At 44.0% G+C, this 25,038-nt stretch overlaps 1 long non-coding RNA gene across 2 annotated transcripts; it reads left to right on the top strand.

Annotated features, from left to right (window-relative positions):
- Positions 1–2,927: 2,927 nt before the first annotated feature.
- On the top strand, positions 2,928–24,766 carry LOC115493774 (uncharacterized). 2 transcript variants are annotated; one of them, XR_003958713.4, is made up of 5 exons: positions 2,928–3,245; positions 5,886–5,976; positions 21,432–21,768; positions 21,851–21,973; positions 23,807–24,766. It is a non-coding gene; the product is annotated as an uncharacterized lncRNA (long non-coding RNA). The 2 variants fall into 2 exon arrangements; XR_012053923.1 differs by lacking the exons at positions 21,432–21,768; positions 21,851–21,973; positions 23,807–24,766 and adding an exon at positions 15,015–15,670 and having other exon boundaries at positions 2,931–3,245.
- Positions 24,767–25,038: the final 272 nt, after the last annotated feature.

Here is a 25,038-nt window from a genome sequence, read left to right as displayed (position 1 = left end):
ACAAATGAATCTCCCTGGAGAACAGCATCGAAAACAGAGAAAAGAAGAGACCTCATTTAATGAAAATAACAACATCAACTCACTATATATGTATATAGCCCTCATATGTCGCCAAACACAAAATTTGAGATTTGTTCCTCCCATACACATGAAATGATCAAGCAGTTTTTTCTGCAGTGAATTGAGTCATTTAATTTTGTCAAGGGCTTTCTGTCCTGGTCATGGCACAGAGAGTTAACTCTGTCTGCTGCTCTATCAGGCAATTTAATCTAAAGGGGACAAGAGAAAGACTGGTTCCTGTGTCTGGTAAACAGTTACTTTATCAGGGACTTTAAGAGTGCCTCTAACAGCCCTTTCTCACTTTAACTGCAGCCACAGAGAATTTGAGCTGAATTTAGAGTATTTAAAGCCACTGAGAATTTAGAGTATTTAAAGCCACTGGCTGCTCAGTCTCCTTGATGGTCTTCCCATGCTGAGGCTTATTTAGTGTTTTGACTGCCCTCCACATAAATGGACATGAACCTGAACCACTAATTTGTATTCCATATTGCTTATACGGGGAACAGCAAAACAGCTAATTCCTGAGAAGCAGAAAAAACAGGCCAGTTTCACTCATTATCCATCTTTGTGCCATGGTACCAGAAGTGAGCAAGAAACATGGCTTAGGAAACAGTGTTTTGCCCAGTTATTTGCTTCAAACTTTTTAAACGTCTTTTATATTAATTTGCCATTCCCTGCACTTGAAAGTCTTTCATCAAACAGAAAAACTTGCGGAAAGCCTGTATGAGAGAAGAGTACAGGGCCAAAGGAGTGTTCATGCACGTACATAGTCAAGTGAGTGGAAGGGGATGAGATGGGATAATTTATCTGGAGAGATAAATTATCCAATCTCTCCCACCACAGCTGAGAGACCAACAGAGTATGTGGGGACAGTCTGCAATGCCAGTGTAACGAAAAAATGGTTAGCATGATGGCATGGTGACCAGCCAGGTAGCACCAATTCAGCACAACTGAAAAGCTATTTCTGAGTTTTATGAAAAAATCAGAGAAATTGGACCTAGGGTGAATACTTGAGACCATCACCAAAATCACCAGTAAATCCAAGATATGATGCATTTTTGCATGTTTCTAGCAGCTGGGTTTCATAGGAACTGATGCCCTTGCCACTGCCCTCAAAGAAGGAGCACAGCAGCAACCTCTTCCAGCTCCCATAAATCTGGCAGGGTGGCAGAGTCACCTCATCTTCAAGCATCCCTCTTAGAGATCCCTCTGGAGCCCCAGCTTACTGCACAATGAACTGAGGGCCCACAGAGCAATCCAAGCAGGGTTTCTTGGCTGAAAGCTCTGTGGTAAAAGAGAGGGAGGAATTTGTACCTGAAGCATGTTTCCTCACACTCCTTTCAGCCCTGAAGCCATGGTGCTTTTCTGCCAGCCTTCAACAGGATTTGTTTGAGGAATCCCATATTGAGTAGCTGTAAGAGGCTTCTCCTGCAAATGCTATCTGAAGTCACAGAGGACTGGAAATAACTGCAGAGAAGGGGACTTTGGGCTGCTCAGATATTATCTCAAAACCTTTTTGTCCTGAGGAATGGTACTAGAAATTTTGCACAAAGATGCGTATACATTTGATCAGAAATACTACAAAAATACCCTTGCTATTATAGTTTTCTGCTTGCTCAAACTGTGATGGAGAACAGATACATTGAGGAAAAAAAAAGCACAAATGGAAAGCTAGTAAAAAATGTGGGGATGAGTCAATCAGCTACACAGAACTGAGAAGAGATCAAAGACTGTATCAATGATTAACAGGAGTATATCAGGGGTTTGGGGTTTTCAAAGCTGACTCTTAGCCAGCTTAAAGTGAAATGTGATGTGCTACAATCTTCTGTTGTGTTTTAGAGCAAAAGAAGGTCCTGCCTAACATACATCAGCAAACTACAGGTTCAATATTTCTTTTCACATCTGCCCTCTTGTAGCTTTACTCTTTAGACGGTCAAACAGGCTATTTTGAGTATCTGATAAGCCTGCCCTAACTAGATCAAATTAACTGTCAAAGAAATTAAAGCCCAGACTTGCCTAGACATCTTCTGTGCTGTGAGATAGCTGGACATTAAAACACTGCCAGAGTAACACTTGACTTTGTTCCATTGCCATTAGCCTGTTTTTTGTTGGTTTGACATTTTTTGGTTTTAGGTATATAAGACTGAAGGAAATAGATTACTTGGTGACAGAGGAGTTTTAAAAGGTAGGGAGACTTAGAGTCCTGTGGAAAAGCAACCAGAAGTTCAGCAAAAGTCTCCCTCACCGTCCCATGATACTCGCTGGAGGAGACAGAAGCTGTGAAGAGCTTGGAGAGAGCAAGCTCTGAGACAGACCAGCACTGTTCATACATGGATGAGCTGTGGCCTCTCCAGCACAGTCCTTACATGGGAGTTGCCCTGTGCCTGTGGCAGAGGCAGAGGGGCTGTTGGCTGCCCACCTTGGCAGAGACCGACATTTCTGAGCTGTTCTTATGGGCTGCAGAAACAGGACGTGTCTTGATGTGGGAAATCAGGAATGCTTTAAATCCGCTTTTTCCTTTGTGTTCCTCACAGGCTATGTTGCAATTTGACCTTAAATCAGTCGCCAGACCTTCTGTCTCTGTGACATCCACGATATCTGACATGGGCAGCTTCTCCCCTGTTTTACCATCCTCTCCCAGCCTGCAGCAGGTTTGCCAGCGTGCATATGTTAAAACGGCTTGTGCAGGGCTTTTCTGCTCCTGGCCAAGGTACAAACAAAGACCCCATTTTGTGGGGTCAGTGTGAAACGATTCCCGTGTTTCCTACTGCAGCAGTGTTGTCTTTCTAAACCTTGTTACCTAGTATGTTTGAGTAGTCCAGCGAAGGGCAGAGTGCTTGTGCCAGCGCTGCCCTCCCTCGGGACGCTTGGTGGAGGAGAGGTGGAATTTCATCCCTCTTCTCTGCTTGCCAAGCTGAGGAGGAGCACATTACCCCTCCATTCCAGGCAGCTAGCAAGCTAGAAAGCTCCCAAGCTTTCCTGAGGGCACCACTAGCACAAAAGGCTCTGGCAGTCAAACTGTAATTATTCCCAGGGGACAATCCTCCGGAAGGGCCTCATCTATCCTGGCCATCTGCCTTGGTCACAGCCAGCAATGCTCCCAGCAGCAGCAGCAGAAGACTCCAGCACACAGACACAGCCGTGCCAGGGCTCCGTGGTTCGTCTGGCCCGGACAAAGCTGTCAGGTTTGGAATTCCATGTCAGGGATCCCGATGTAACGCATTATCACAGCCCCTTCTTCCCCGACCCCGACCCTGGCAGGTGTTTGTGCTTCTGATTCCTGGGGAGGCTGTTTTGGATTAAAACTGTGAGCAGGAGGTTTCTGCCATCCTCACAGGGCTGGCATTCCGCGGCTCGGGCACAAGCCCGGGTGATACCTCCAGCTACAGCGTTCTCCTTAGCACATTAAAGCCCCACTGGCTAAAAACCCCTTGTTAGCACTTGCTGCACGGAGCAGTTGATCGCTTCAGCAGCAGAACAAGTTACTTTGGAAATTAATGACACGCTCGTTCAGCTTTGTCCTTTCTATTTGTTAACTAGTCCCTTCTGCAAATAATAAATATGGAGGGGGGGAAAAAAATCCCAACCCTATTCTTCCAGAACACCACTGAGAGGAGACAGGATTAGAATGACATCAAGTGGCTTTCAGCGTGACTTTGTGCAGTGTCAGGGTAGACATTCATGCTGCAGCACAATTATCCAGTCAATCCCACTCCCTGTGAAGTCAATGGATACTGTGCCAGGGACTTCAAAGGAAGAAGGATCATGCCCTCCTGTGCATTTTAGGGCTTTAACAGAGGTTGCTAAATGCAGTTTTTAAACAAAGTAATCCCATTTACTTTTCAGAGAAGCATACAGAAACACTAGACTTGCTAGCTGCTAAGGGAATTCAATTTTTTTCCACTTAACTGTGCTCCTAAGCAAAATGAGAAAGAAAACTAAGATTTTTTTTTTTTAATCTTCTGCAAAATGAAAATTTGAAAAACCACAAAGCTCAGTTTGGATCAATGAAAACCTTGTTTTCCAGTAACATCAAAATATCTGCTTTGTGAGAGATTATGTTTTGTCACAGAGCATGAAAAATGAGAATTTCAGTGATATTTTAGTTAAATGGGACACCAGAATGGTCCAGTCTGACAAGGTCTGTAAGGAATGTCTGGACCACATTTTCAAACTTTTCATTCTGATGTGTTTTATTTGTAACTGAAATCCATAATTAATTGTCTTTTCATTCCCTTATACAGAAAAAAAATTAATCTTTTGTGTAATTCTAACCATCATATACAAACTCACAGCTTGCCTTAAGGGAATGTTTATAAAGAATTAATAAATGAGCAACAGATACTACAGGCTTGCTACAGAAATGAATATTAGATATTATAAATGCTCATATGCACACAGGTGTTACAGAAATTGAGAGAAGCCCATTGACCTCCTGTCCTCTATAGTAATTGATTAACCATATACCAGCCCATCTGTTTATTCTGTACTGACCATGGGCCCAGCTCACTCTATTGATAAAACCTACCTCTCACATAAAGAAAGGCCATTTATGTGAGAATTACTTTGCACCAGCACCCAGTGTGACATTTCAGATGTGAAGGGCAGCTTCCACAAAGGCTTTCATAGGATAACTGAAAGGTTTGGATTGGAAGGGACCTTAAAATCCATCTCTTTCCAGCACCCCATGGCCATGGGGACCATCCAGGGTAAAGTGCCCTGTGTGAGATGCCAAGTGCAGTACCAGGAGCTGCTTATACTCCTGCTCACATCAGGCTGGGCATGGCATTGGAGGAGATGACAAATGCAAAAGGGATGGGAGCAGTGGAGAGATTTATGCACGCCAGGTCAGGAGGCTGGTAGTTCTCACATTGTCTAACTTAATGTACTGTTTAAAGGCCACTGCTTGAGCTTCATCTGTGAGATGCAGAGCTCTGATGAGAACCTGGGACATTGTAATTTATTTACTTCCAATACAAAGAGCCAGCTCCTCTCAAACCCCCTTTCAGATACCTCTCTTACACAAATGGAAACAAAAGATGATTGCAAAGCCTGAGAAGCTGTCAGGGCTCTGCTGTTCAGAACAGCCATTTCCTACCCAGCAAGAAAAAGAGAGCCAGAGAGGGAGGGTGGCAGAGATAACACACAGCACAATTTACTGCCCCAAAACAACCTCCTCGACTAAAGGCACACTGTAATCATTGGGGTGAAAATACACTCCCTGCTAACATGTGAGTGTGATTTACAGCGTAGTTTCATTCCCAGCAGAAGGGCTTTTGGCAGTCAGGAACACTGGCACATCAGCTCCGAGCTGCAGCGCGCGGGGCTGTGCGCAGGCTAGAGGGGCATCTCACAGAAAGAGGGGTGCTTTCTCCTGACACTGCACAGCCACAACATTTCAAATGCATCCCATTAAAACACAAACGCAATTATGATAACGGCAATGATGAACAGTGCACTTAAATAATTTTAATTTTTGAGATGTCCCAATGAATGCTTATGATTTACAGAAATCTTAAGGAGCTTATTGTATTAGTTCTGTTTCCTCAGTTAAGCAAGATCAGCTTTAAATCACTCTTCCCCAAGAGAGGAAAATTGAAAGCATAGGTGGTGTATATTAGAGAAGCTCAGATTTTACCAAAACCAGTTTAAATTAACACTTAAATTTTACCACAAATATCTGCTAGCTGGTTTATATATATAAACCATATATCAGTTTAAATTGAGCTCTCCTAGAGGCTTCCTTCAGTTATCACAGAACAAACTAGTCACATAGACTGCCATCTAGACTAACAATTGCTAATGTTATTGTTACTTCCCAACAGAACAAGATATGCCAGGCTCAGAGTTCGATCTGCTGCTGAAGATGTGAGAGTCTAATGTCATCTTTCAAATTTAAATACCAAAGGTATAAAGGTGAGTGTCTTGAGAAGGGATTGCAACACACGCAAAGTTTAAAAAAGAGTCCCTGGCCAGATCTAATTCTACCAGATCTAATTCTACCAGACTTTAGCTGTCCTAACCCAGTCTCTGGCTGCTTGGACAATTTCTCTGGAATACCTTTGTGCTGATTTTCAGGTGCTCTTCTGCTGACCTGTGATCCCTCTCCAGGCTCCGTGCACCTGTTGCTGGTACTGGCATCAAACTAGTAGAAATGGGATGCATTGAGGTTCCCCTGCCCCAAGAACTTTAAAGCCCTCCTCACCATCTTGGCAAGCCTGTGGCCAAAGTTGCCCCTCCCTTTCCCTGGCATATGGACCCCATTAGCCCCCAGTAGCCGCGTGGTCTAAGAGGCAAACCCCTGGCACCATTCCTGTAAGCATTTGTTGATTCACCAGATTCAACTGACCCTTTCAAACCTTTTCCCTTTGACTAGGAGGACCAATGAAAAAACTATCTGTGCTTCAGAGTCCTTTATGTCACAGTACCATGAACTGTCAGAGTTCTTCATGACATTTCATAGGCAGGTGTCTATACTTTTGTAAAAGCAACATGGCTCAGGTCAAAAATAAAAATAAAGACACTACTCTGTAGGGAAGGCTGTGCTCCAGGACGGCTTTGATGAATGGAGACGAGAGATCTCTGAAGGCCGCTCTTAGGATATAAGGTTTATTAGGGATGGTGAAAGGTCTTGCTTGGAGCTGCCAGACGCAGCACATGGCAAGGCCTGAGGGAATGGGGGAGGGGAGAGACAAGGGGTAGAGAGGATGCTCTAGGAGAGGGGAGAAGTTCCAAGAGAGCAGGGATTCCAAGAGGGGGGAAGTTCCAAGAGAGGGGAAGATCCAAGAGAGGGGAAGATCCAAGAGGGGGGAAATTCCAAGAGAGGGGAAGATCCAAAAGAGCGTCTGGTCCCTCAGAGACCCCTTATCAGGGGGCTTCAAGGTGGGCTGGAACAAGACTTGGGCCAATGGGGTCACAGACACCTGATGTTTCAGGGGAGGGTTACAAGTGTGGGATGAACCATACATTTTGGGTGTTGAAATAGAACAGTCCATTTGACTTTTGGAACTATCTGTAGGTAAGGGTATTGTCCAGCCAGTAAGGGGGATTGTTTTCATCCTGGCTGTACTATTGTGAATCTTTTGCCAGGCAATTATATTTATCCATCCTTTCCAACACTACTCATAGCTTTGTTTAACAGAATAAGGAAAAATTTGCACAGAATAAAATAGGAAGTAAAGGGCAAGGTGGAGCTCCATATCCTAATTCTCACTAGCCATACATAGGTCTCCATATGTTCCCCTACAAAGATCTGTTGTACCCAAATCAGCCCCTACTCTTGCTAGTTGTCTCTCAAAATCATTCTCATTTTTTCACGAAAAGGGAAACTGAGATTCAGAAAGACAAATAAAGGGAAAAAGAGCCTTGCCCAAATTCCAAGGTTGCACTTCAATGAATAGATGGCATGCTTCCAGTCCTAGTGAACACAAACCTCATAAAAATTATCCATACGAGCTATTTCAGAATTTTAATGACTGCCCGCTACTGTTATTATTAGTATGGAAACTAATATACTGCCGCAGGTAAGTAACAGCAGTGGCCCTGAGGTGCAGCATTAAGAGGCATCAAGCCAAATTTGCTAAGAGTGTGCAAAGTGTAGAGCCACAGCTCCATACCATACCATACCATACCATACCATACCATACCATACCATACCATACCATACACCATACCATACCATACACCATACCATACACCATACCATATCATACCATATCATATTCTGTTCCAGTGTTCCCCATTCAGCTTGTTGCCTCTCTCTAGCTGTTTCCTACACAAATACAGTCATGTGTCATTTACCCCAAAAGTACTTTTCTTCTATTGATCCATTTTTCATTTATCTTTCTTCATGTAAATATAAGGTGATTGGGTAATTCACAACTACTATTACAAACAGGTAATCATGCTGAATGAGTGAATTAATGGTTTATTTGATGTTAACAAATCATCTGTTACTTCCTTGTATATGTCATGGGAAAAGCTTCAGAGATGCCTAGAGGGTTAAATTCCCTCATCAGTGGCAAAGATCCCAAAAAAAGCTGATTACATTTGAAGGTCTGGTAAAGTTGGGTCATCATCCAGGGTCAGCTGTACTTAGAATGTGGAGAGCTCAGACCGATATGTGCCACATTGGTTCTGCAGGAAGCTGGCAGGTGAGGGAGGAGGAAGACACCTGTATGGCATGGCTGGGCTCCAAGAAGATCCTGGTGCTTTCCTGCATCTTTGGGAAGCACCACAAGAATCAAAGAGCCAAATACCAGAGTGAGCACATGCTGACTAGAGATTAATTGTGTCCATCAGAGATGAGTGGTTACATGGACATGCGTGTTTCAAATTAATGAGGCAGTTATTCGTTTCTACAATTCTTTAAAGAAAAGGTTGCAGAAAATTAGGGGATTGCCTGAAAAAATCAAAAAATCAAAACAGCGTTATTTCTTCTGAATGAAACCATGTAAGGCAGGCAGGAATAGACAGATACCTTTTCATGAACAAGAAACTTCACTGAAGGTCTCAATGGACTCAAGAAAAAAGTGCTGACAAGAGCCCACTGGCATATAAAATGTGTGTTATTCAAGACACCCAGATTGTTCTTCTTTTGCAGAACATTTAGCTCTTCTAAGGAGACTTCAAAGAAGAAAGCAGAAAAAAAAAATAGACAAAAACCCCCTGCTACCATGGCTCCATAACAAAACATCTCTTGTATGATGCCAGCTAACTATGGTGGGCATGGCAGCAGTTGGACACCGTCTTAACCACGCTGATCTCCCATGCAGCCAGGGAAACCAAATCCTCCTGGTGCTGCTTACAGAAGGAACAGGGCCTCTTCTTCCTGCTCACCAGTAAATTGATGCCTGCTGTTGGGAAGGCAGTGGGTGACTTACTAGAGGGTGAACCAGTCGTTTACTCAATCCTGCTGTGCTGCATAGGAGAGCAATGCTTATGTGTTTATACAAATGAAAGCTGCACTGCCTTGGATTGCTGCCGAAAATGAGGAAGATATTTCCACTCAACCTTTTAGACTAACTTTCTTTTAATGTTTTAATTCTGTTTGATGACCTAGTCCAGCCTGCAATTTCATGTTCCTGGAGGTACTGTAAAAGTATAAAATAAAAAGACAGGCCCTATGTCAAGGAGTTTACAGTCTAAACACAAGTCAAAATGAGAACAGATGAACAGACTAAGTAGGGAGCACAGCTGAGATTAACCAGGGATAAGATACAATAGAGGAAGAAGTGAGGATAAAAGACTCAGCCCGATGAAACCCATACATAAATTGGAGGAAGATAAGAAGGTCCTCCAAAGGATGTGCTGAAGGAGATTAAAGAGGTAGGAGGAGAGGCAGGAAATGATAGCACCATGGAAGCCAAAGCAGAAGAAGTTTTCCAGAGGAGCAGCACTGACTGTCTCGACTGGGGACATTTTTCAGTGAAAGTTCAGGGGTATCTTTTGCTGTAAGCCATCAACAGGAAAGGGATTGTTGGTTTTGGGGTTTGGTTTTATTTTACTTTAACAGCGATAGGGCTTGAGAGATTCCCTACAGCATACTCTCTTTATAATCCTTTTGGGATTAAATAACTCCAGACACATTTCCCCAAGGGCTGGATCCCCTTTCAGTTTGGCAGGCTGGATAGGCAGCTGCAACCTCTCCCCAAAGAGGGAAAGGATGTTAACTATCTCCCTGCCACAGATTCCATGGCATGCCTGACTTCCCTTACCCTGGGATCAACCTGAATTTTACTTCTAGGCCATCTTTGTCAAGCAGAGGGGTGTGCCATCATCCTGTGAGAAGACAAGGATCCAGTGGACTTCAGCACATCCAGATAGGAAGCAGAGGAACAAATGGCCAATGGAGCCTCATTTCCAAATGCCAAGTTGAATGCTGCAACCATGGCTGCTCCATAGAGAGTCAGGAAGGGAACAAGCAAGCAAAGTATGTGTGTAGATGAACATTTCCTTCTGTAATACATGTATATTCAGGACATTTAGACTGTACTAAATCTCTGGAGAAATGAGGCCTGTTTTCCTGGGATGAGACCAGAGGAATCTTCTCTCCTGCCCTGACAAGACAAAGCAATCATGAGAATGCAAAACCATATCATCTAATCAGATATGGAAGCTTATTAATTTACCCCAAATTACAAGTGTCCTGTTAGGGATGCTCTGCTGCATGGCACAAGTGCAGTCCAATCCCATGGATTTCACAATATATTTCATGATGAGTCAGTCTGGAGGAAGTGCATTGAAAGATGAACTTCCCCAGCTCAGGGATCATCAGATTTATTTCTCTATTAAAAAAGAAAGCTTCTATTTGCCTCAGTGAGGAGAAATCCAGTCTAACCCAAGTTTAAATCTTCTTTGTATTATTTTAGTCTTTCTGTTAGCAGCTTTGCTTTATGTCTCCTTTCAAGAAGCTCCAGTCTTACAACATGCTCACTTACTCAGGTTAGTGAAAGTGTGTAGCCAGCAATGAACCTGTCCAATACCTGCTAGGAGAAGGGAAACGTGACAAACCAGCAATGGTGATACATTGAATTTTGCAGGGATGCGATGGAATCACCTACCAAGACAGCAAGGGAGAATAGGAAAATGAGCCTTGTGCTCCCTCAAGATAATACCTTGAGGGGAATAGCTAGGGTAATAGTTTACACAAGTCACTAAACTTCATTAGTTGGGGAATAAGTAAGCGTTGGTAGAATCTGACCAGACCCTGCTCTTTGTTGGTTTCATTCTGAGAGCTCACACTACTGGAAAACAACAGAGCAGGAGGCATGTTTTTCTTATCTGAACTGGAATGTCCCCATATGGGGACTCACATCTTTCTCCATTCTCAAGCCAAGCAGTGTGTGTGGGAACTCAGCTATCGCTGCTTCCCCTTTACTGCCTAGATGGGGGGAACCATCTGTAAATTTACAAAAAACTTAAATTAAGGAAATAAATGTTTCAGCAATACCAGCCACCCTGCATGAGGTGTCACGTGCCCATGGCCCAGCACATCAGTCATTTGACTGATGTTCCCCTTATAAAATGCAGGGAAAGTCAGCATAAGCCTCACACATCTGAAGCCATGGGGCTGTAGCTTCCTCCTGGTCCAGCCGTGCTGACCAAAAAGGCTAGGATTCCTTTCCAGGGAGAGTGTTTCACTAGCCCAGCTGATTCTGTCTGATGTGCATTTTGGGAGTCAGCACACTGAGCCAAGAGGGGGAAAAGCTCTGCATGGGAGAAAGGACAGGCTGCATGGGGGGGTGCAGGTGGACAGTGCAGCCTCTATGGCACCCAAAGAGGACAGATGCCCACAGCTCAAGACATCTGGTTTGGTGTGTCACAATGTGAATGCTCAAGGCCACAGTGCAGCCTTACTGCAACAGGGTGTGCTCAGCCCTGCTCCATGTTACTGAATCCCTGCAAATAGCACAGTTTTGATGGAAATGGCAGATATATCTGTTTATCCTCTGTGGGCACAGGGTAAATCTAATTAAACTTGGAGGCTTCCAAAGTGCCATTAAGGCAAATTGGTGAAATGTATTAAATTACACTCCCCCCATTTTCCTGTGGTTTTGGCCTCCCCATCTGAGGGACAGGATTTTAGAACACATAAATTGATGGAAAGTTCCTCAATCTCCAAGGAAAGATGGGAGAACGAGTGGTCTGTTCATATTTTCCCATAAGTATCACAGTAGCAGTCTGTGAGGAAAGAGTTTATTTTAGGAAAAGCTATTTTGAAAACTAAAGTGTCACATCCTGGCTGGCTCTTCTCATGGTGTTACTATAATCATCCAGTTATGACAAGCTTAATGCAGAAAAAGCAACCTTTTTTTTTTTCTTTTTCTTTTTTTAGGGAAAAGAAACAATGTAGCAAGCATATTTTTGGACAAAGGCTGTCATTTTATTTCTTTTTTGGTACTCTCTTTACTTTTCCCTGTCATCTAAACCTATTTATAAAGCACCAGACACTAGATCTGGGAACTCTCTGTCCTTTTTGATGCAGAAGTCCATGCTGGCAGCTCTGCCTAGCCCTGCACACTTGAGAGGATTTTCTGAGTCTAACACAGCAAGCACTTTTCTGGCTGGCACGTGCTCTCCTGAATTCCCCTGCTTTCACCCAGCTGTGGCTGAGAGTAGGAAACCACGGCTGATGAGAGCTCAACATCTCCACTGTACAAGTTAGCAGTTTTTAGGGTTGAACGGATGTATCTAAAGATTAAAATCACCCCACAGGTACCTGTCACCCTCCCCACGGTGGTGCAGCTAGGTGGGGAGATGCCTTGCTATGGAGTCTGAACTGGAGGAGCCGAGTCTCAGCTTAGCAGGCATTGGAGCTGGGATGTGACCAGGCTGGCTGCTCCTGCCAGTGCCACATGCAGCAGCGGCCAGGTCTTACACCTCCCTCCTCTGCTCTGCTCTAGCTGAAGGCCAGAGTAGCTCAGAGCACGACTAAAAGACTGGGTGCTTTCATGAAATAAAATTATTTTCGCAGCTGGAGTTGAAGTACCATGGCTCATTCTGACTTAAACTGTATTTTCTATGTAGCAGACAGACAAACAAGGCAAACACAGATTGTGTCTCTTCTTGCACTTAAGTAGCCCCTGCTTTGAATTCAAAGGGCATAAGTAGGAAATTGATATACTTTCTAATTTATTGGAGAGAAGATAACTCTCAGAAAACCAAGGAGACTGCTCTCAATTTATGGGAAGCGGGTGCTTTTAAACACTGATTGAGAAAATGTTGAAAGAGTCCTGCCTATAGAGCTTCATGCATTTAATATTCAGAAGACTCACAGGAGATGCTAAAGTGCCCTCAGCTCAGAAAATTAATAAAATATTATCTCATGAGTGAACTTCAAAAGCTTTGGCAGTTCCATTCATTCCACTTCAGATAAGCAGCCAAAATATTGCAATATCCTGCTAACCTGATGTGAAACATCCAGCTTTCCTTGGCCAGTAACATTAATCTGGAAATGTGTGAACAATCTTTATTATTAAATATTTAGCCATTTCATCTGCTGTGTTGTGTCTCTCTATGCATGGATCCAGTAATTCCTGTTTCTAAAGGTGGATCTAGGCCCAGATACTCAGCAGAGCTTTGATGAAACAGCAGGGGTCTGAAGACACAGCTTTTAAAGACTGCTTTTGGCACAACTTGCAGCTCTGTATTTAAGGGGTGGCCTATCCAGAGATATCTCTCTCTCTCGGGCCTGATGACCAAACTTGGTTGGTAGATAAAACAAGCAATTCTGCAAAAGAAAAAGACAAGAAAAGAGAACACCATCTGAGCAGAGGGCACTTTGGAGAGAGCCTACACTTCGGTGGCTTTGTGTTCCCAGGAGCAGCTAGGACAGCCTTGAAGCTGGGCTCCCAGTTATTTTATTCTCCCTTCACAGTTTTGGTTTTTTGTTTTGTTTTGTTTTTTGGTTCTTTTTGTTTGTTTGTTTGTTTTGGGTTTTTTGGGTTTTTTTGTTTTCCTCAGACTCCTCTTGCCATAATAAATTATGAATGATGCTAGAATGTAAGTTATTGGTACAGGCTGAACCATTTGATTTTGGGCCATCAGATACCCTCAGGCCAATACAACAAGTCAGGTTCATGTTCCACAGCAGTGAGGCCCGATGCTTGCTGAAGATGCAGGTGGGGGGACTAACACTGAGATCCCAAATTCACCTGATGCCTATGGGAGTCAACATGTACTAAAGTTTCTTTCTTCCCTGCTGCAGTAGCAACTCACCCAGCCAGCAGTGGGATGGCACATCTCAACAGCCTACATGCAGGGTGTGTATCAGGAACAGTGTGGCCAGCAGGACCAGGGCAGTGATTGTCCCCCTGTACTTGGCACTGGTGAGGCCACACCTCAAATCCTGTGTTCAGTTTTGGGCCACTCCAAGAAAGTCACTGAGGTGCTGGAGTGTGTCCAGAGGATAGAAATGGAGCTGGTGAAGGGTCAGGAGCACAAGTCTGATAAGGAATGGCTGAGGAAGCTGGGGCTGTTTAGCCTGGAGAAAAGAGGCTCAGGGGAGCCTTTATCACTCTCTACAACTGCATGAAAGGAGAGTGTAGCTAGATGGGGGTCGGCCTCTTCTCTCAGGCAACCTGAGTCAGGAGAAGAGGACATGGCCTCATACTGTGACAGAGGAAGTTCAGACTGGACATCAGGAGGACTACTTAATGGAAAGGGTAGCTAAACATTGGAAGGGACTTTCCAGGGAGGTGGTGGAGTCACCATCCCTGGAGGTGTTCAAGTGAAAACTGGTACTTAGTGGTCTAGTTGGCAAGGTGGTGATCAAAGTTTGATCTTGACCTCAGAGGTCTTTTCCAAGATAAATGATTCTGTGATCCTGTGATCACCATTGAATGACAGTGTTATTCTGGTAGCGTAATCCCAGACAGAGAGAATCTGTGTTCCTCATCTCCTCTATGTCCCTCATGCTACTTCCCAGCAAACCTAAGGAATGGCTACTTCCCTCCAATTTCTGCTGGAAAAGAATACAGTCTTAAACAACAGTGAACACATTTACAGAAATTCCACTGCCCATGACTGGATGCTGCTTGGAAACAGAGATCCATTTCTACACCACCAGTTCAACAAGAGGCAATAACAGCTGAGAAACAGCATAATCACAGGGCTGCCTGGTTATCCACTTGGCATCAATTGTCTCTGTTAGCCCAGATATTCGCTTCACCCCAACCCAGACAGACACTCTCATCAGTGTAGTCTACAGGCAGAACAAAAATTTAATCCCTCCAGGATCTGACTCTCCTCTCATCTCTGCTGCTGGTCCCTCCACACGAGGAAGGGAGCCCAGGGGAAGAGTTATTAGTCTGTCGATGAACTTAAAATGATAGTGCTTGCAGTACTGTCAATCCAGCACAAGTAATGAGTTAAATATATATATATATAGATATATTTATATTTAATTGCCAATTCATCAGTAATTCCTGACAGATGGAATCCTTGCATTTCAGGTCAACTTGACATCACCAGCACTCAAAGGTCCAAGTGAGCATTGCCAAATTTAATGAGCTGCAGTAACAATGTCTCCACATTATTGGACTAATTACTAGCTTCTGAAAAGAAAATAAAAGAGGAGAGGGGGAGGAAGAAGAAGAAAATCCTCTAAACAGATGAAACTTTAATTAACAGCATTTTGAGACATTACTTATTACGGAGCAAATGCCACTTCAAAGTGAAAATAGCCTCTAGGTGGATAATAGATCTAATGAGAGGTACAGTAGTCAATTTAGTACTAACTTGCTTCATATATACGGCTTTAAGTCTTCAGAATAACCAGACTTCATGGCAACAGCCAGTGCACACTGCTTCTGATGCAAAGTCTCCAAGTCTATGTTTTCACCAACCAGGGACCATCCAGACAGGTTTGGCATGAAGGCAGCCTGCTGCAGGTAGAACCCATCTATCAAATCCAACTGGAACACACGGTCACTTCAGCTGGTGACCAGTGAGGCACAGGCCTGGCAACTAGAGCAGCATGTCTTGAATTTCCAATGCAAGATTGTTACCAAAAAAAAATTGTTTTCATTAAAAGTAGTGGTTACAGCCTTGGACTTCCAGGTTGAATGTACATGTTTCATTAAAGACAGTGCAAAAGTTTCATGTTAAATTTGTGAAATTAATAATAGAATTCAGCCTCAAATGAAGCAAATGCAAAACTAATTTCTTCAAATCAACTTTCAGCAACTTCTGTTCCTCTCTCTCATATATACACGCAACACATACACTCATTCACTTATCTAAACAGACATAGGAAAAAAACCCTAAAAATCCCAGCCTTCAAACCAGTCAAAATATTTTTCCTGTGAACTGAGCAGGAAGAAAAGGAAGAGGTTTATTGCTATTTCTATTTCCAAATGCTGAACATTGCTCAGATCCGCTATGATGAGGGGCCATGTCAAATTGCCTAGATCACGTAACAGCAGGCTGGAAAAACCTTTCCTTATTCCATAGAGACTTTCATGAATCTATTCATACCTTGCCCACTTCACTCACCACCTTTATAAACCCCACTGATAGGAACTGCAACCACAGCAGCTCAGGGCAGGCTGTCACCTCCCTGCAATAAATTCCAATGATTCAGGAAGTGTAAATCACACGGTTTTGTGCTGGGAGAGCTCAGCTGATATAACCATATTTGCATGCATTTAGGTGCATTTCCCAGACAGGGACCTACAGAGTGGAATTCAGCACTCGCTGCCATCCTGTGCAATCCTGCAGGATTCAACCAGCCTGCTGCTGCCTTCCAGGCAGAAGGCAGGGGATGATAAAGCTTGGCATTGTCTGGATGTACAGAATGCAGGCTTGCTGCAAATTGAGCTTGAATATTGCTGGGAGGCGGGGAAGGGGGAAAGGGGGGGAGGAGAGACATCAGATTTGTTTAGGCATAAGGACATATCTCAATTTACTCCTTGGTTTTCTTCCCACTCCTACCCTGGTAGGCCCATTATTTCCCACTTCAGAATTAGCACATTTGCCAGCAGAACATAAAGGCAATGACTAAGGAAAGCTGCAGTCTCTGCCCTTGGAGCATTTTCTGCCCTTAGGAAGGGACCTTAGTTGAAGCCATTTGGAAACAAAACAGCAAGTGCTCTGCTGACAGCGAGTGGAAACACGGGGGGCCCTGTGAATCCGTGTTTCCCAGGATGCTGCCAAGGCACAGGCTGGCAGGGTGAGTGAATTCCCCATCCCCAGACCATGCTCTCCGTGCTCACTTTCAGTGTTGCCTCTGGTAGCACTGCTCTTATTGCCTTAGGGTAGCTCTAGTCATGCATCACATGTTCTTACCTTGTTTTTTTCCTTGCACAGAGCTCTGTCCTTCCAGAACAGCATGTATTGTGCCCCAGCAAGCACCAAATCAGCAAAATTTCTGCACTTTGGTAAAGATCCAAGACCACACCTACAAACAGGCTAGTCAGAATCCAGATATTTAATAGCCTAATGGAGAATCCACTTTCACCTCTCCCACCTCCTCCCTCCAACCAAAACTTTTTAGAAAAAGAGGCAGCAGCTAAGAAAGAAGCTGGTGGCTACGTTTAGCTGGAACAGGATTTGAGATTTTGAGGGAAAACCCCTGGCTGCAAAGCACTTGGCTGATGCAATCTGAGAAAGAAATAGGTTTCTACCTATCAGAAGAGGAATCCTGACATCAGTGGGTCTGCAGCAGCTCAGCTACTGAGAGGAGGAGGATCACAGGACCCACAGACAAGGTGTGCAGTAGGAGAATACACCCCAAGGCCTGACTGTCTTGCAGGGGGTGCCTTGTTAGTGGCTTCCATGAGCTGCACTTGGCTCACAGGGTACTGTGGCTGTCGTGGTCATCCTCTGCCTTAGCCTCCAAAATAGGTCTTGACTAAGTCCTAGTCCTTAAGCTGTGATTTTCCATGTAACAACCTAGTGATGACAGCCAACATTTAGCAATGTTTGACTTGACTCCAAGCTCAGCCCAAACCTCTCACTCATGCCATGCCAGCCCAGATTTCACATATGAACCCAAGGTTTCCTTCACTGCTAGGCTGCTGGCTTTCATGAGTGTTCTTGCCAGTGCTTTTGTGTACATGGGAGCTGGTTCCTCTTCCAGCCATCACAGTCTCTTCCAGCACCCTCTGCTTAATTTTGCCCATGACTTTTAGGACACCATGACCACCAGAATGGAAGCTTGCATGGCAGCCAGTGGGGTCCAAGCAGCTGGCAGGTTTCCAGGCTTGTGGTTGCCATCTTTTGTTACAGGAAACACCCTAATTATTTGGGAATGCACTGCACTAATCTGACAAGCACCTCATTTCAGGCCTGTTGGCTTTTTCAAGTCTTTAAAAACAAACAAACAAACAAACAAAAAAAACCCCAAAAAAAACCCCACCACTGACTGCAGACTGCAAACACCTTTCCCAGTGCAGCACTCTTTGCTCTGCTCACAGCTGAAGGAAGTGCGTGAAGATTCTGCACAAGGAGTGGGTTTGAGCGGAGAGCAGGGCATGGGGCTGGTATCTCCTACAGCTGTTCAACCAGGCCAGACAGTTGTATCTACATTGGCCATTACCTTTCCCTGACCAAGAGCTGGTGGGAAGTAGGGGATTCTGGATGGGGAGAGCTGTGGGGTGTCCTGGCAGTCCCTCAAAACACCCGTGCAAAACCTCCACTACTGAGGCACCTTCTCTGCAAAGAGAGGAGGTCAAAACTCACCTGGAAGGAGCACTGAGCCAAGCAGGCAGATTATGTGTTTTAGCAGGTATAAGCAGAGGCACTGCCAAATAACCAGGCAGACTTTAAGCCCTGGGATAATTAAGAGTCCTGTACTCTTACCCTAACTTGCAGCTTTCTTGTACTTTTTTCTCCCCTGGCCACATTCAGATACAAACTTTTCACAGCACAGAAAAACAACACATGAACAGCCTTCTTTTATTCTCCCGCTTGATTCTTTAAAGCAAAAATAAAATTCAAATTACTCTCCCTCACCAAAGAGAGAGATCTCCAGTACAAAGCGTTTCTCCCAGTCCTCTGGTATCTGTGAGGCACAGTCCTGCCACCGGGGTGTGAGGTTTAGCAGCTGTTTGCAAAGTTTCCCCCTGGACCATGGTTCATATTTCAAGCACCTCTCAGAGACCACGGGTCTGCGACATGGTTTTGAATCTTGTCTAGTTAGCTTTTAAGTCTGAATTGTTATGAAGAAGGGTGATGGAAAAGATGGATCAAACTGATGACCTTGACAAAGGAGGTGCCTGCTCCTTGGTTTACTTCAAATCCTTGAAAGACTGTTATTGAATGTAAAAAACCTGCCTAAAAACTAAAAAAAAAAAAAAAAAACCAAAAAAAAAAACAGTAATAAAAAGCAGCTAATGTATCCAATTTTTCTGGCCAAAAATTAAGGCACTGGAAGGCAGGCTTTTTAATGGCTATCATTTCTCCTGTGTTATTTGAAGATCCCCTTGTAAACGGGAATCCTGGGTCTGTTTTGCCATCTGTTCCCTCCACTCCTGCCTAGGAATCCTGAAAGGGTATTTATTGTATATGCAGGTTCAGTGAGGCCCACTTACTATAAACAAATACTGCATGAAATATGGTGGGGCCAGCTTTTTCTGCAGTGCCTGTATTTATAAGGAAACAGTATAAAAACAAATATGTAATCTGGAAATAAACCTGTTAAATGAATAAAAAGTCCTATGGAGCAAAACATAATGATTAGCAGAGCCATTGAGGGAAAGACCCTGTTAAGGGAACACATCTGCTGTCATCCACTTTGCTTTTCCCCCCTGATAAAAATCCATTTAGAAGCAGCCATCAGAAAATCATGGGGGAAGGGATGGCAAGAAGGAGGAGATGATCCAACCTAAAAGCTACAAAACCGACCATGGCACTTTTGCTGGTTCTTGAAATGCCTCTTGAGTCCTGCACCCTGCTGTCCACCAAATATAATCTATGTTATTTACAGCATGTACTTGGTACAGATTACAGTCACTCAGCTGAAGGAGGACAAAAAGGGAACTAGAAGTAATAATAAAATTGAAAAAAAAAGAGCAGGAAAGCAATTGAAGGCCAGCATCATGTGCTGAACAAAGATTCAAATAAGGAACTTGCGGTGCAGCATGTTTGTGCACACATGCATAGAAAATCATATTTTGCTTTTGACCAATTGCACAGAGTGAAAATACAGAAGTTATGCAGAAAAGCAGCACAAAATAAACATGCTATAGAAATGTAGCTCAATCATGACCTCTGATTGCCAGATTCTCCCTTATGCAGCATCGCTGACTCAGAGGCAGGAAGTGCTATTCTAGCTACCTGTTCCTACCCACTCTGTATTTACAGACCTCAAGTAAAATCACAACCTGCCCCACACCCACTTCACCCCACCCACATAGCCAAAGCCAGCTACAGATTGGCACCGAACAGCACTTGCTGTCACGCTCCCTCCCCATGGTTTACATTTGCTCCAAGATCTTCTGGGTATTTCCCATCCCAGTTTCTGCTTTCCACTGTGGGTTACCTCCCCATGGAATGAGTTATTAATACTCCAGTCTCTACCGACAGTGCAAACAAAGCAGGTACGAGCTGATGCAACCCTGGAAAGTGGTGCACCAAACACTGATGCAACCCCTTGGAGAGCTGCAATTACTCCCCCGGAGTGCGTGGGATGAAGATGCCCTGCTTACTCTCGTCTTGACTCTTGCTTTCACCTTTGCCTGCCAGTACAAAACCTGGCGTCACTCTGCAGCTCACATCTTCCCAGTCTGTGGTTCTGGTTGTGCCCTCTCGCCAAATGTTCCCAGGTAGAATTATTACTGACAATGTGCTTTTGCTTCGTCACACGTGTGACTTCACTGTCAAACTGAAGAGCCTTGCCTTGCTCCTGGTTTTAGCATCGGGGTCCTTTTGCCTCTCGCCCATCAAAGTAAAGCAATAAAACCTTCACCCTCGTAGCAAGGCAGATAATGCCCGTGCATTGACTGAAGAGATGAGTAGCAGATGATGGGCCTGTGGCTTCCTTTCCCCATGCAAAGCATGGAGTAAGGTGTCACGTAGCATAATTTGAGTACTAATTGGCAAAACAGGCATAATAATTTGCTTGAATATGCACTATGATGATGATGTATTGTTTGCAAATTATTAACCAGCATTGACTTGCTGTCTTCAGTGTATGCGAGCTGTGCCTAAAAGCTTAATGCATTTATATCACTACAGTTACTACTACTGCTCACTGACACACTTTAGTATTTTCATTGCTTTTTCATAGCTGACATGATTCTGATGGTATGTAATTAAATATTTTACAAAGATAGGGTCTGATCCGACAACCTTTATGCACATGAATAACTTCATTATATTCAGTGCCTCTACACACGTACCCAAAGCAGTCAGGCTGGGTTCCTATTGCTACAAAAATAATCTTTCCCCTTCTGTATTCCTCTTCTAGGATTTTGATTGAATTAATAAGGGTGGAGGAAAAAAGACCCTTAAAACTCCTTCACATTTATTTTGTGCATTGAAACCTTCACCTAGGATTTAAATAAACTACAAGAACACTGTTGTGGCAGTTATGCTTGGCCAGGGATAGAAAGGACTAAGAGTTTTTGTTTTGTCAGACTGAAAGACATATTGCTTTTTTGCCAGCCTATATCTCAGTGGGGTTTCTTGGGTCTGATTAGGAGTTAGAAGGGGAGACTTTTTTTTCAAAAATTTATGACTCACTATAAAATGTGGCATATTTCAGGCATGAGGGTGTTTGCCCAAATGGTTTTTTCTTTATATTACCTGCAAAACATGTCACAGTCATATGCTTCCTTCAAACTGATACACATGTAAAATGCTGATGCACCAGTATCTTACAGGCTGCAAATGTCCTGTTCCCCACTGACATATTTACATGTTCACAGGAAGGTTTTACTTGTCTCCAGCAAGAAGCAAATCTGACCCAAAGCTAGACTGGGAATTGAAGACCTTACTTTGTCATAAAACCAGCTTTTCAAGTTTGGATTCGTATCTTCAGCCTACAGGCAGACTTGTCCCAGCTGCATTGTCATCCTGGCACCTGGTGCAACACATTGCTACTCATCTAGAATAGCCAAAACAGTCAGGCTGGAGGAAAAAGGCGACAGTGGATCTTGGGATTTGAAGGCTTGGATTCATTTAAGAGAAACATAAATAAAATATTGCAGCCATAACCAAAGCATAAGCAAAAAGAGAGTGCATCTGGGCCACTGTGAATCCCAGGTAAAACACAACCCTTAACAAAACTTGGCACTTTGCAATACCTCTGCAGCTGAATTAAGGTATTTTTCTGGTTTTCCCACAGCAGGGAATGCGGGAAGTCTGTGAACTCAGCCAGCAAGATCCTCTGGTCATTTTATGCACACACCCTTACTTTACTACCTCATGGACCCCTGAAAAAGCCTCTCTTCCATCTTTGGGCAAAAAGGTAACCAAGTACAAGTTTCTGAAAACAAACAGGCCCTTTAAATTAAAGTCTACAAAATTATTAGCCTTGTATGAAAGCCAATATATTGCATAGTTACACCTATGTCTAACCATGCAATATATTGGCTGGTCACCTAGTCACCTAATCTGTGCCTGGGAAAGATTAACCCCAACCACAGCCCAGCCCAACCAGGGCAAGGACAGCCAACCTGGCTTTTGGGAGCTCTGCTGGATGGGCAACTTTGAGCGTCACTGAAATACAAGCCATGACAGGAGGTGAAACCTTTTTGGCACACAAACTGCAGGAGACCTTTGGTATCTGGACAGGAGTACAAAGACCTTTACTGGTCCTGTTTCCACAGCAGGGGTCACACCACAGGTAAATCCCATCACCAGTCCAACCTAAAATTAAATTCCACTCATGGCAACAATCACAAATGTGTTTTGAGACTAAGTTTTTGAGCAAACGGAAAGAAAAAGTTTCTTATAAATTATGTGATGCAGCGGTTCCAGCCTGACAGCTATACAGTAAGTGAGCATTACCCTGCCCATCAGTTAAGCCCAGGAAGGGGATGCTCCTTTTGAAATTCATCATCCTATAACAGTTGGGCTCTCTTCCTCCACCATCAACTGTTTTTCCAGGATCTGTTTAGAAAAACCACATCTGTCACTCCCCTTCCATCTTGCCCATCTCTATATTTTGGCTGGTGTGGGAAAACAAGCCTGTTGAACCTGCACCTCCTCTCCTTCCCTCCCTTCTGGATAGAGTGCAGGTTTGGGTTTCAAAACTGCTTCTCTTGGACTGACATGCTCTGCCAAGTTGCCATCAGGGACAAAATCAAGAGCACTGGAAGGGGAGGAAAAATTTGATCCCACATGACACATGGGGGAAAGGCAACACACATCAAGGCCTCTGGAAAACAGACTCCTTCCTGGCTTTCCAGCTATGTGCACATTTATGAGGTTTGACTAAAATTCAGCTGAAGCATGCACGCCAACGACTGCTTGTCCAAAATGAACTCAATTGCTGGACTTTTGTCCATTTGAGAGTCACCTGATCCCTCTCTGTGCTGCCTAGGTTAAGCCCTGTCAGCATCTGAAATGCCTCAAGTAGCATTAACCCTTTTGATGGCACTGCAATGCTGGATGAACTTTTCAAAAAACTTTTTAAAGCATGATAAAAACACAGATCAACACAATCCAGTGACCCCAGCGCATGGATGGGTTACAGCCAGGAATGGCACTTAAGAGAAGCGGAAGCAGGCAGTTAATGAGACACAAGGTTCACTTGCCCATGTGCACCTATGAATATGAACATATGGATTTCTTTATGTCTTGACCCCAGAGAAGGGGCATCACACTAGAAAGCTGCCACCTGGTTTCTGTGATTATTTCTCCATTTAGGGATTAAACAACATCCCAACCTCTGTGCATGTATTTTTATGTTGCAAATAGGGAGCACAGACAGTTGCAAAGCAAGGAGAGGGGTGTGAGAAAGAGGATTTCTAGTGACCTACGGGAAAAGAAATAAAGGGATGAGTTTGGGCCTGCCAAACAGCTGGTTAAACTTCAGACCTCAGTTTAAGACTGTTTTGAGGCTTGTCTACCTCAAAGAAAAAGAAAAAGCACTTTCTCCTCTGCCTGCCTTTGTTTTCGCACAGTTCTCTCAATACCACAGGCCATAAACTGCTCCATGCAGCAAGATCCAGACTTGTCTCCTCACCTGAGTGAAAAAACAATGTGTTTATAAACACTTGGCTTAGGAGAGAGGTACAGGCGCCTGGTCAGACAAGCGCTCAAATGTTTTTAATGTGTTACCACTCCTTTATTTCAGCTGTTGCTGGCTACTCCCATCCCCCTGAGCCTGTACACGCTGCTAACCCATTGTAGTGCAACCTGTGGTGAGGCTGTTGAGCCCATCTCAGCACGGCGCCAACCCACCACTGCCTTCACTTTGGCTGGGATACTGAGAAGAGGCTGCAATACCTATTAATCATAAACCCTGGTGATTAAATCCATCTAGCTATTTCACTCAGCTACAAGCAGGGGCAAGGGCTGTCCTGGAAGCCAGCTCTGTCCTGCTGTCCAGCTGCCTGGCCATGCACATAAAGCCAAGGAAAGAACTGGGTCTTCATCTCTGTTTAACTTGTTGCTTGTCATGGGATTTCCACCATGGTATAACATTGCCAAGTGTGAGATTTTTCAGGATGACAGAAGAAGCTAAAAACTTCCATCAAGCCTGCTAAAACCTTCACTGAACATAGGCAGGGGTGAATGAAGAAGGATGGACCCTGTTCCTGTCCTGCAGACACCCTGCTTCACGCCCTGGGAAAAGGGTATGTCAGGATCGCAAGCACAAGTCCAGAACTGTTTAGAAAATGAAAACCAAAGCTCCCTTGAACATCTTTGTTTCTATTCTTAACCACAATTTAATTTGCATTGATGTTTCCTGACCAATTCTCTCCTCAAAATAATTGATGGGAAAAAGATCAAGAGATGTAATTAAAAGAGAAACAAACAGAAAACAAAGGGAAGAGGGTAAATGGGCATGTGACTTTGGGTCAGGGAAGGAAGAGGAGCAGGTGGTAGAACTGATGAGGGAGATTTAATGAACTGCAATTGACTTCAAATAACAAAGGAGGAGGAACCTAATTCTACCGTTGGATCTGTACACATATGGACTTATCATAACAAATGGTAATCAATCCATCAGCCTTAAATTAAAGATAAGGTGGGCAGGAAGGAAGGGATGGAATTTATTCTCTCCTTCCCATCCCTCCCCCACCAAACAAAATCTGTTTGCATGTGTCCGTGTCTTTGTTGTCAGAATTAGCGTCTGCCATCTCTCCACTCTCAACAAAAGCAGTCACCTTCCTGTGCTTCACTATGCCACTGAGGCAGGCCCCTTTAGAAGCTTCCCCTGGAATTCAGACTCCTGGTTACCCTGATTCTGCAGTGTGTTTCACTTGACACTGATCAAGGCTCAGCGGCCTCAGAAATATGCTTGTAGGACTCTGCGTGTAAATGCTCGCTGAGCTTTAATCAAATGCACATCACAGAGAGTCC

This window comes from Taeniopygia guttata, chromosome 2 (assembly GCF_048771995.1).
Source record: "Taeniopygia guttata chromosome 2, bTaeGut7.mat, whole genome shotgun sequence".
Taxonomy (NCBI): Eukaryota; Metazoa; Chordata; class Aves; order Passeriformes; family Estrildidae; genus Taeniopygia; species Taeniopygia guttata.
Note: the sequence above shows the minus strand (reverse complement) of the source record. Positions and strands in the feature narration are given on the sequence as shown.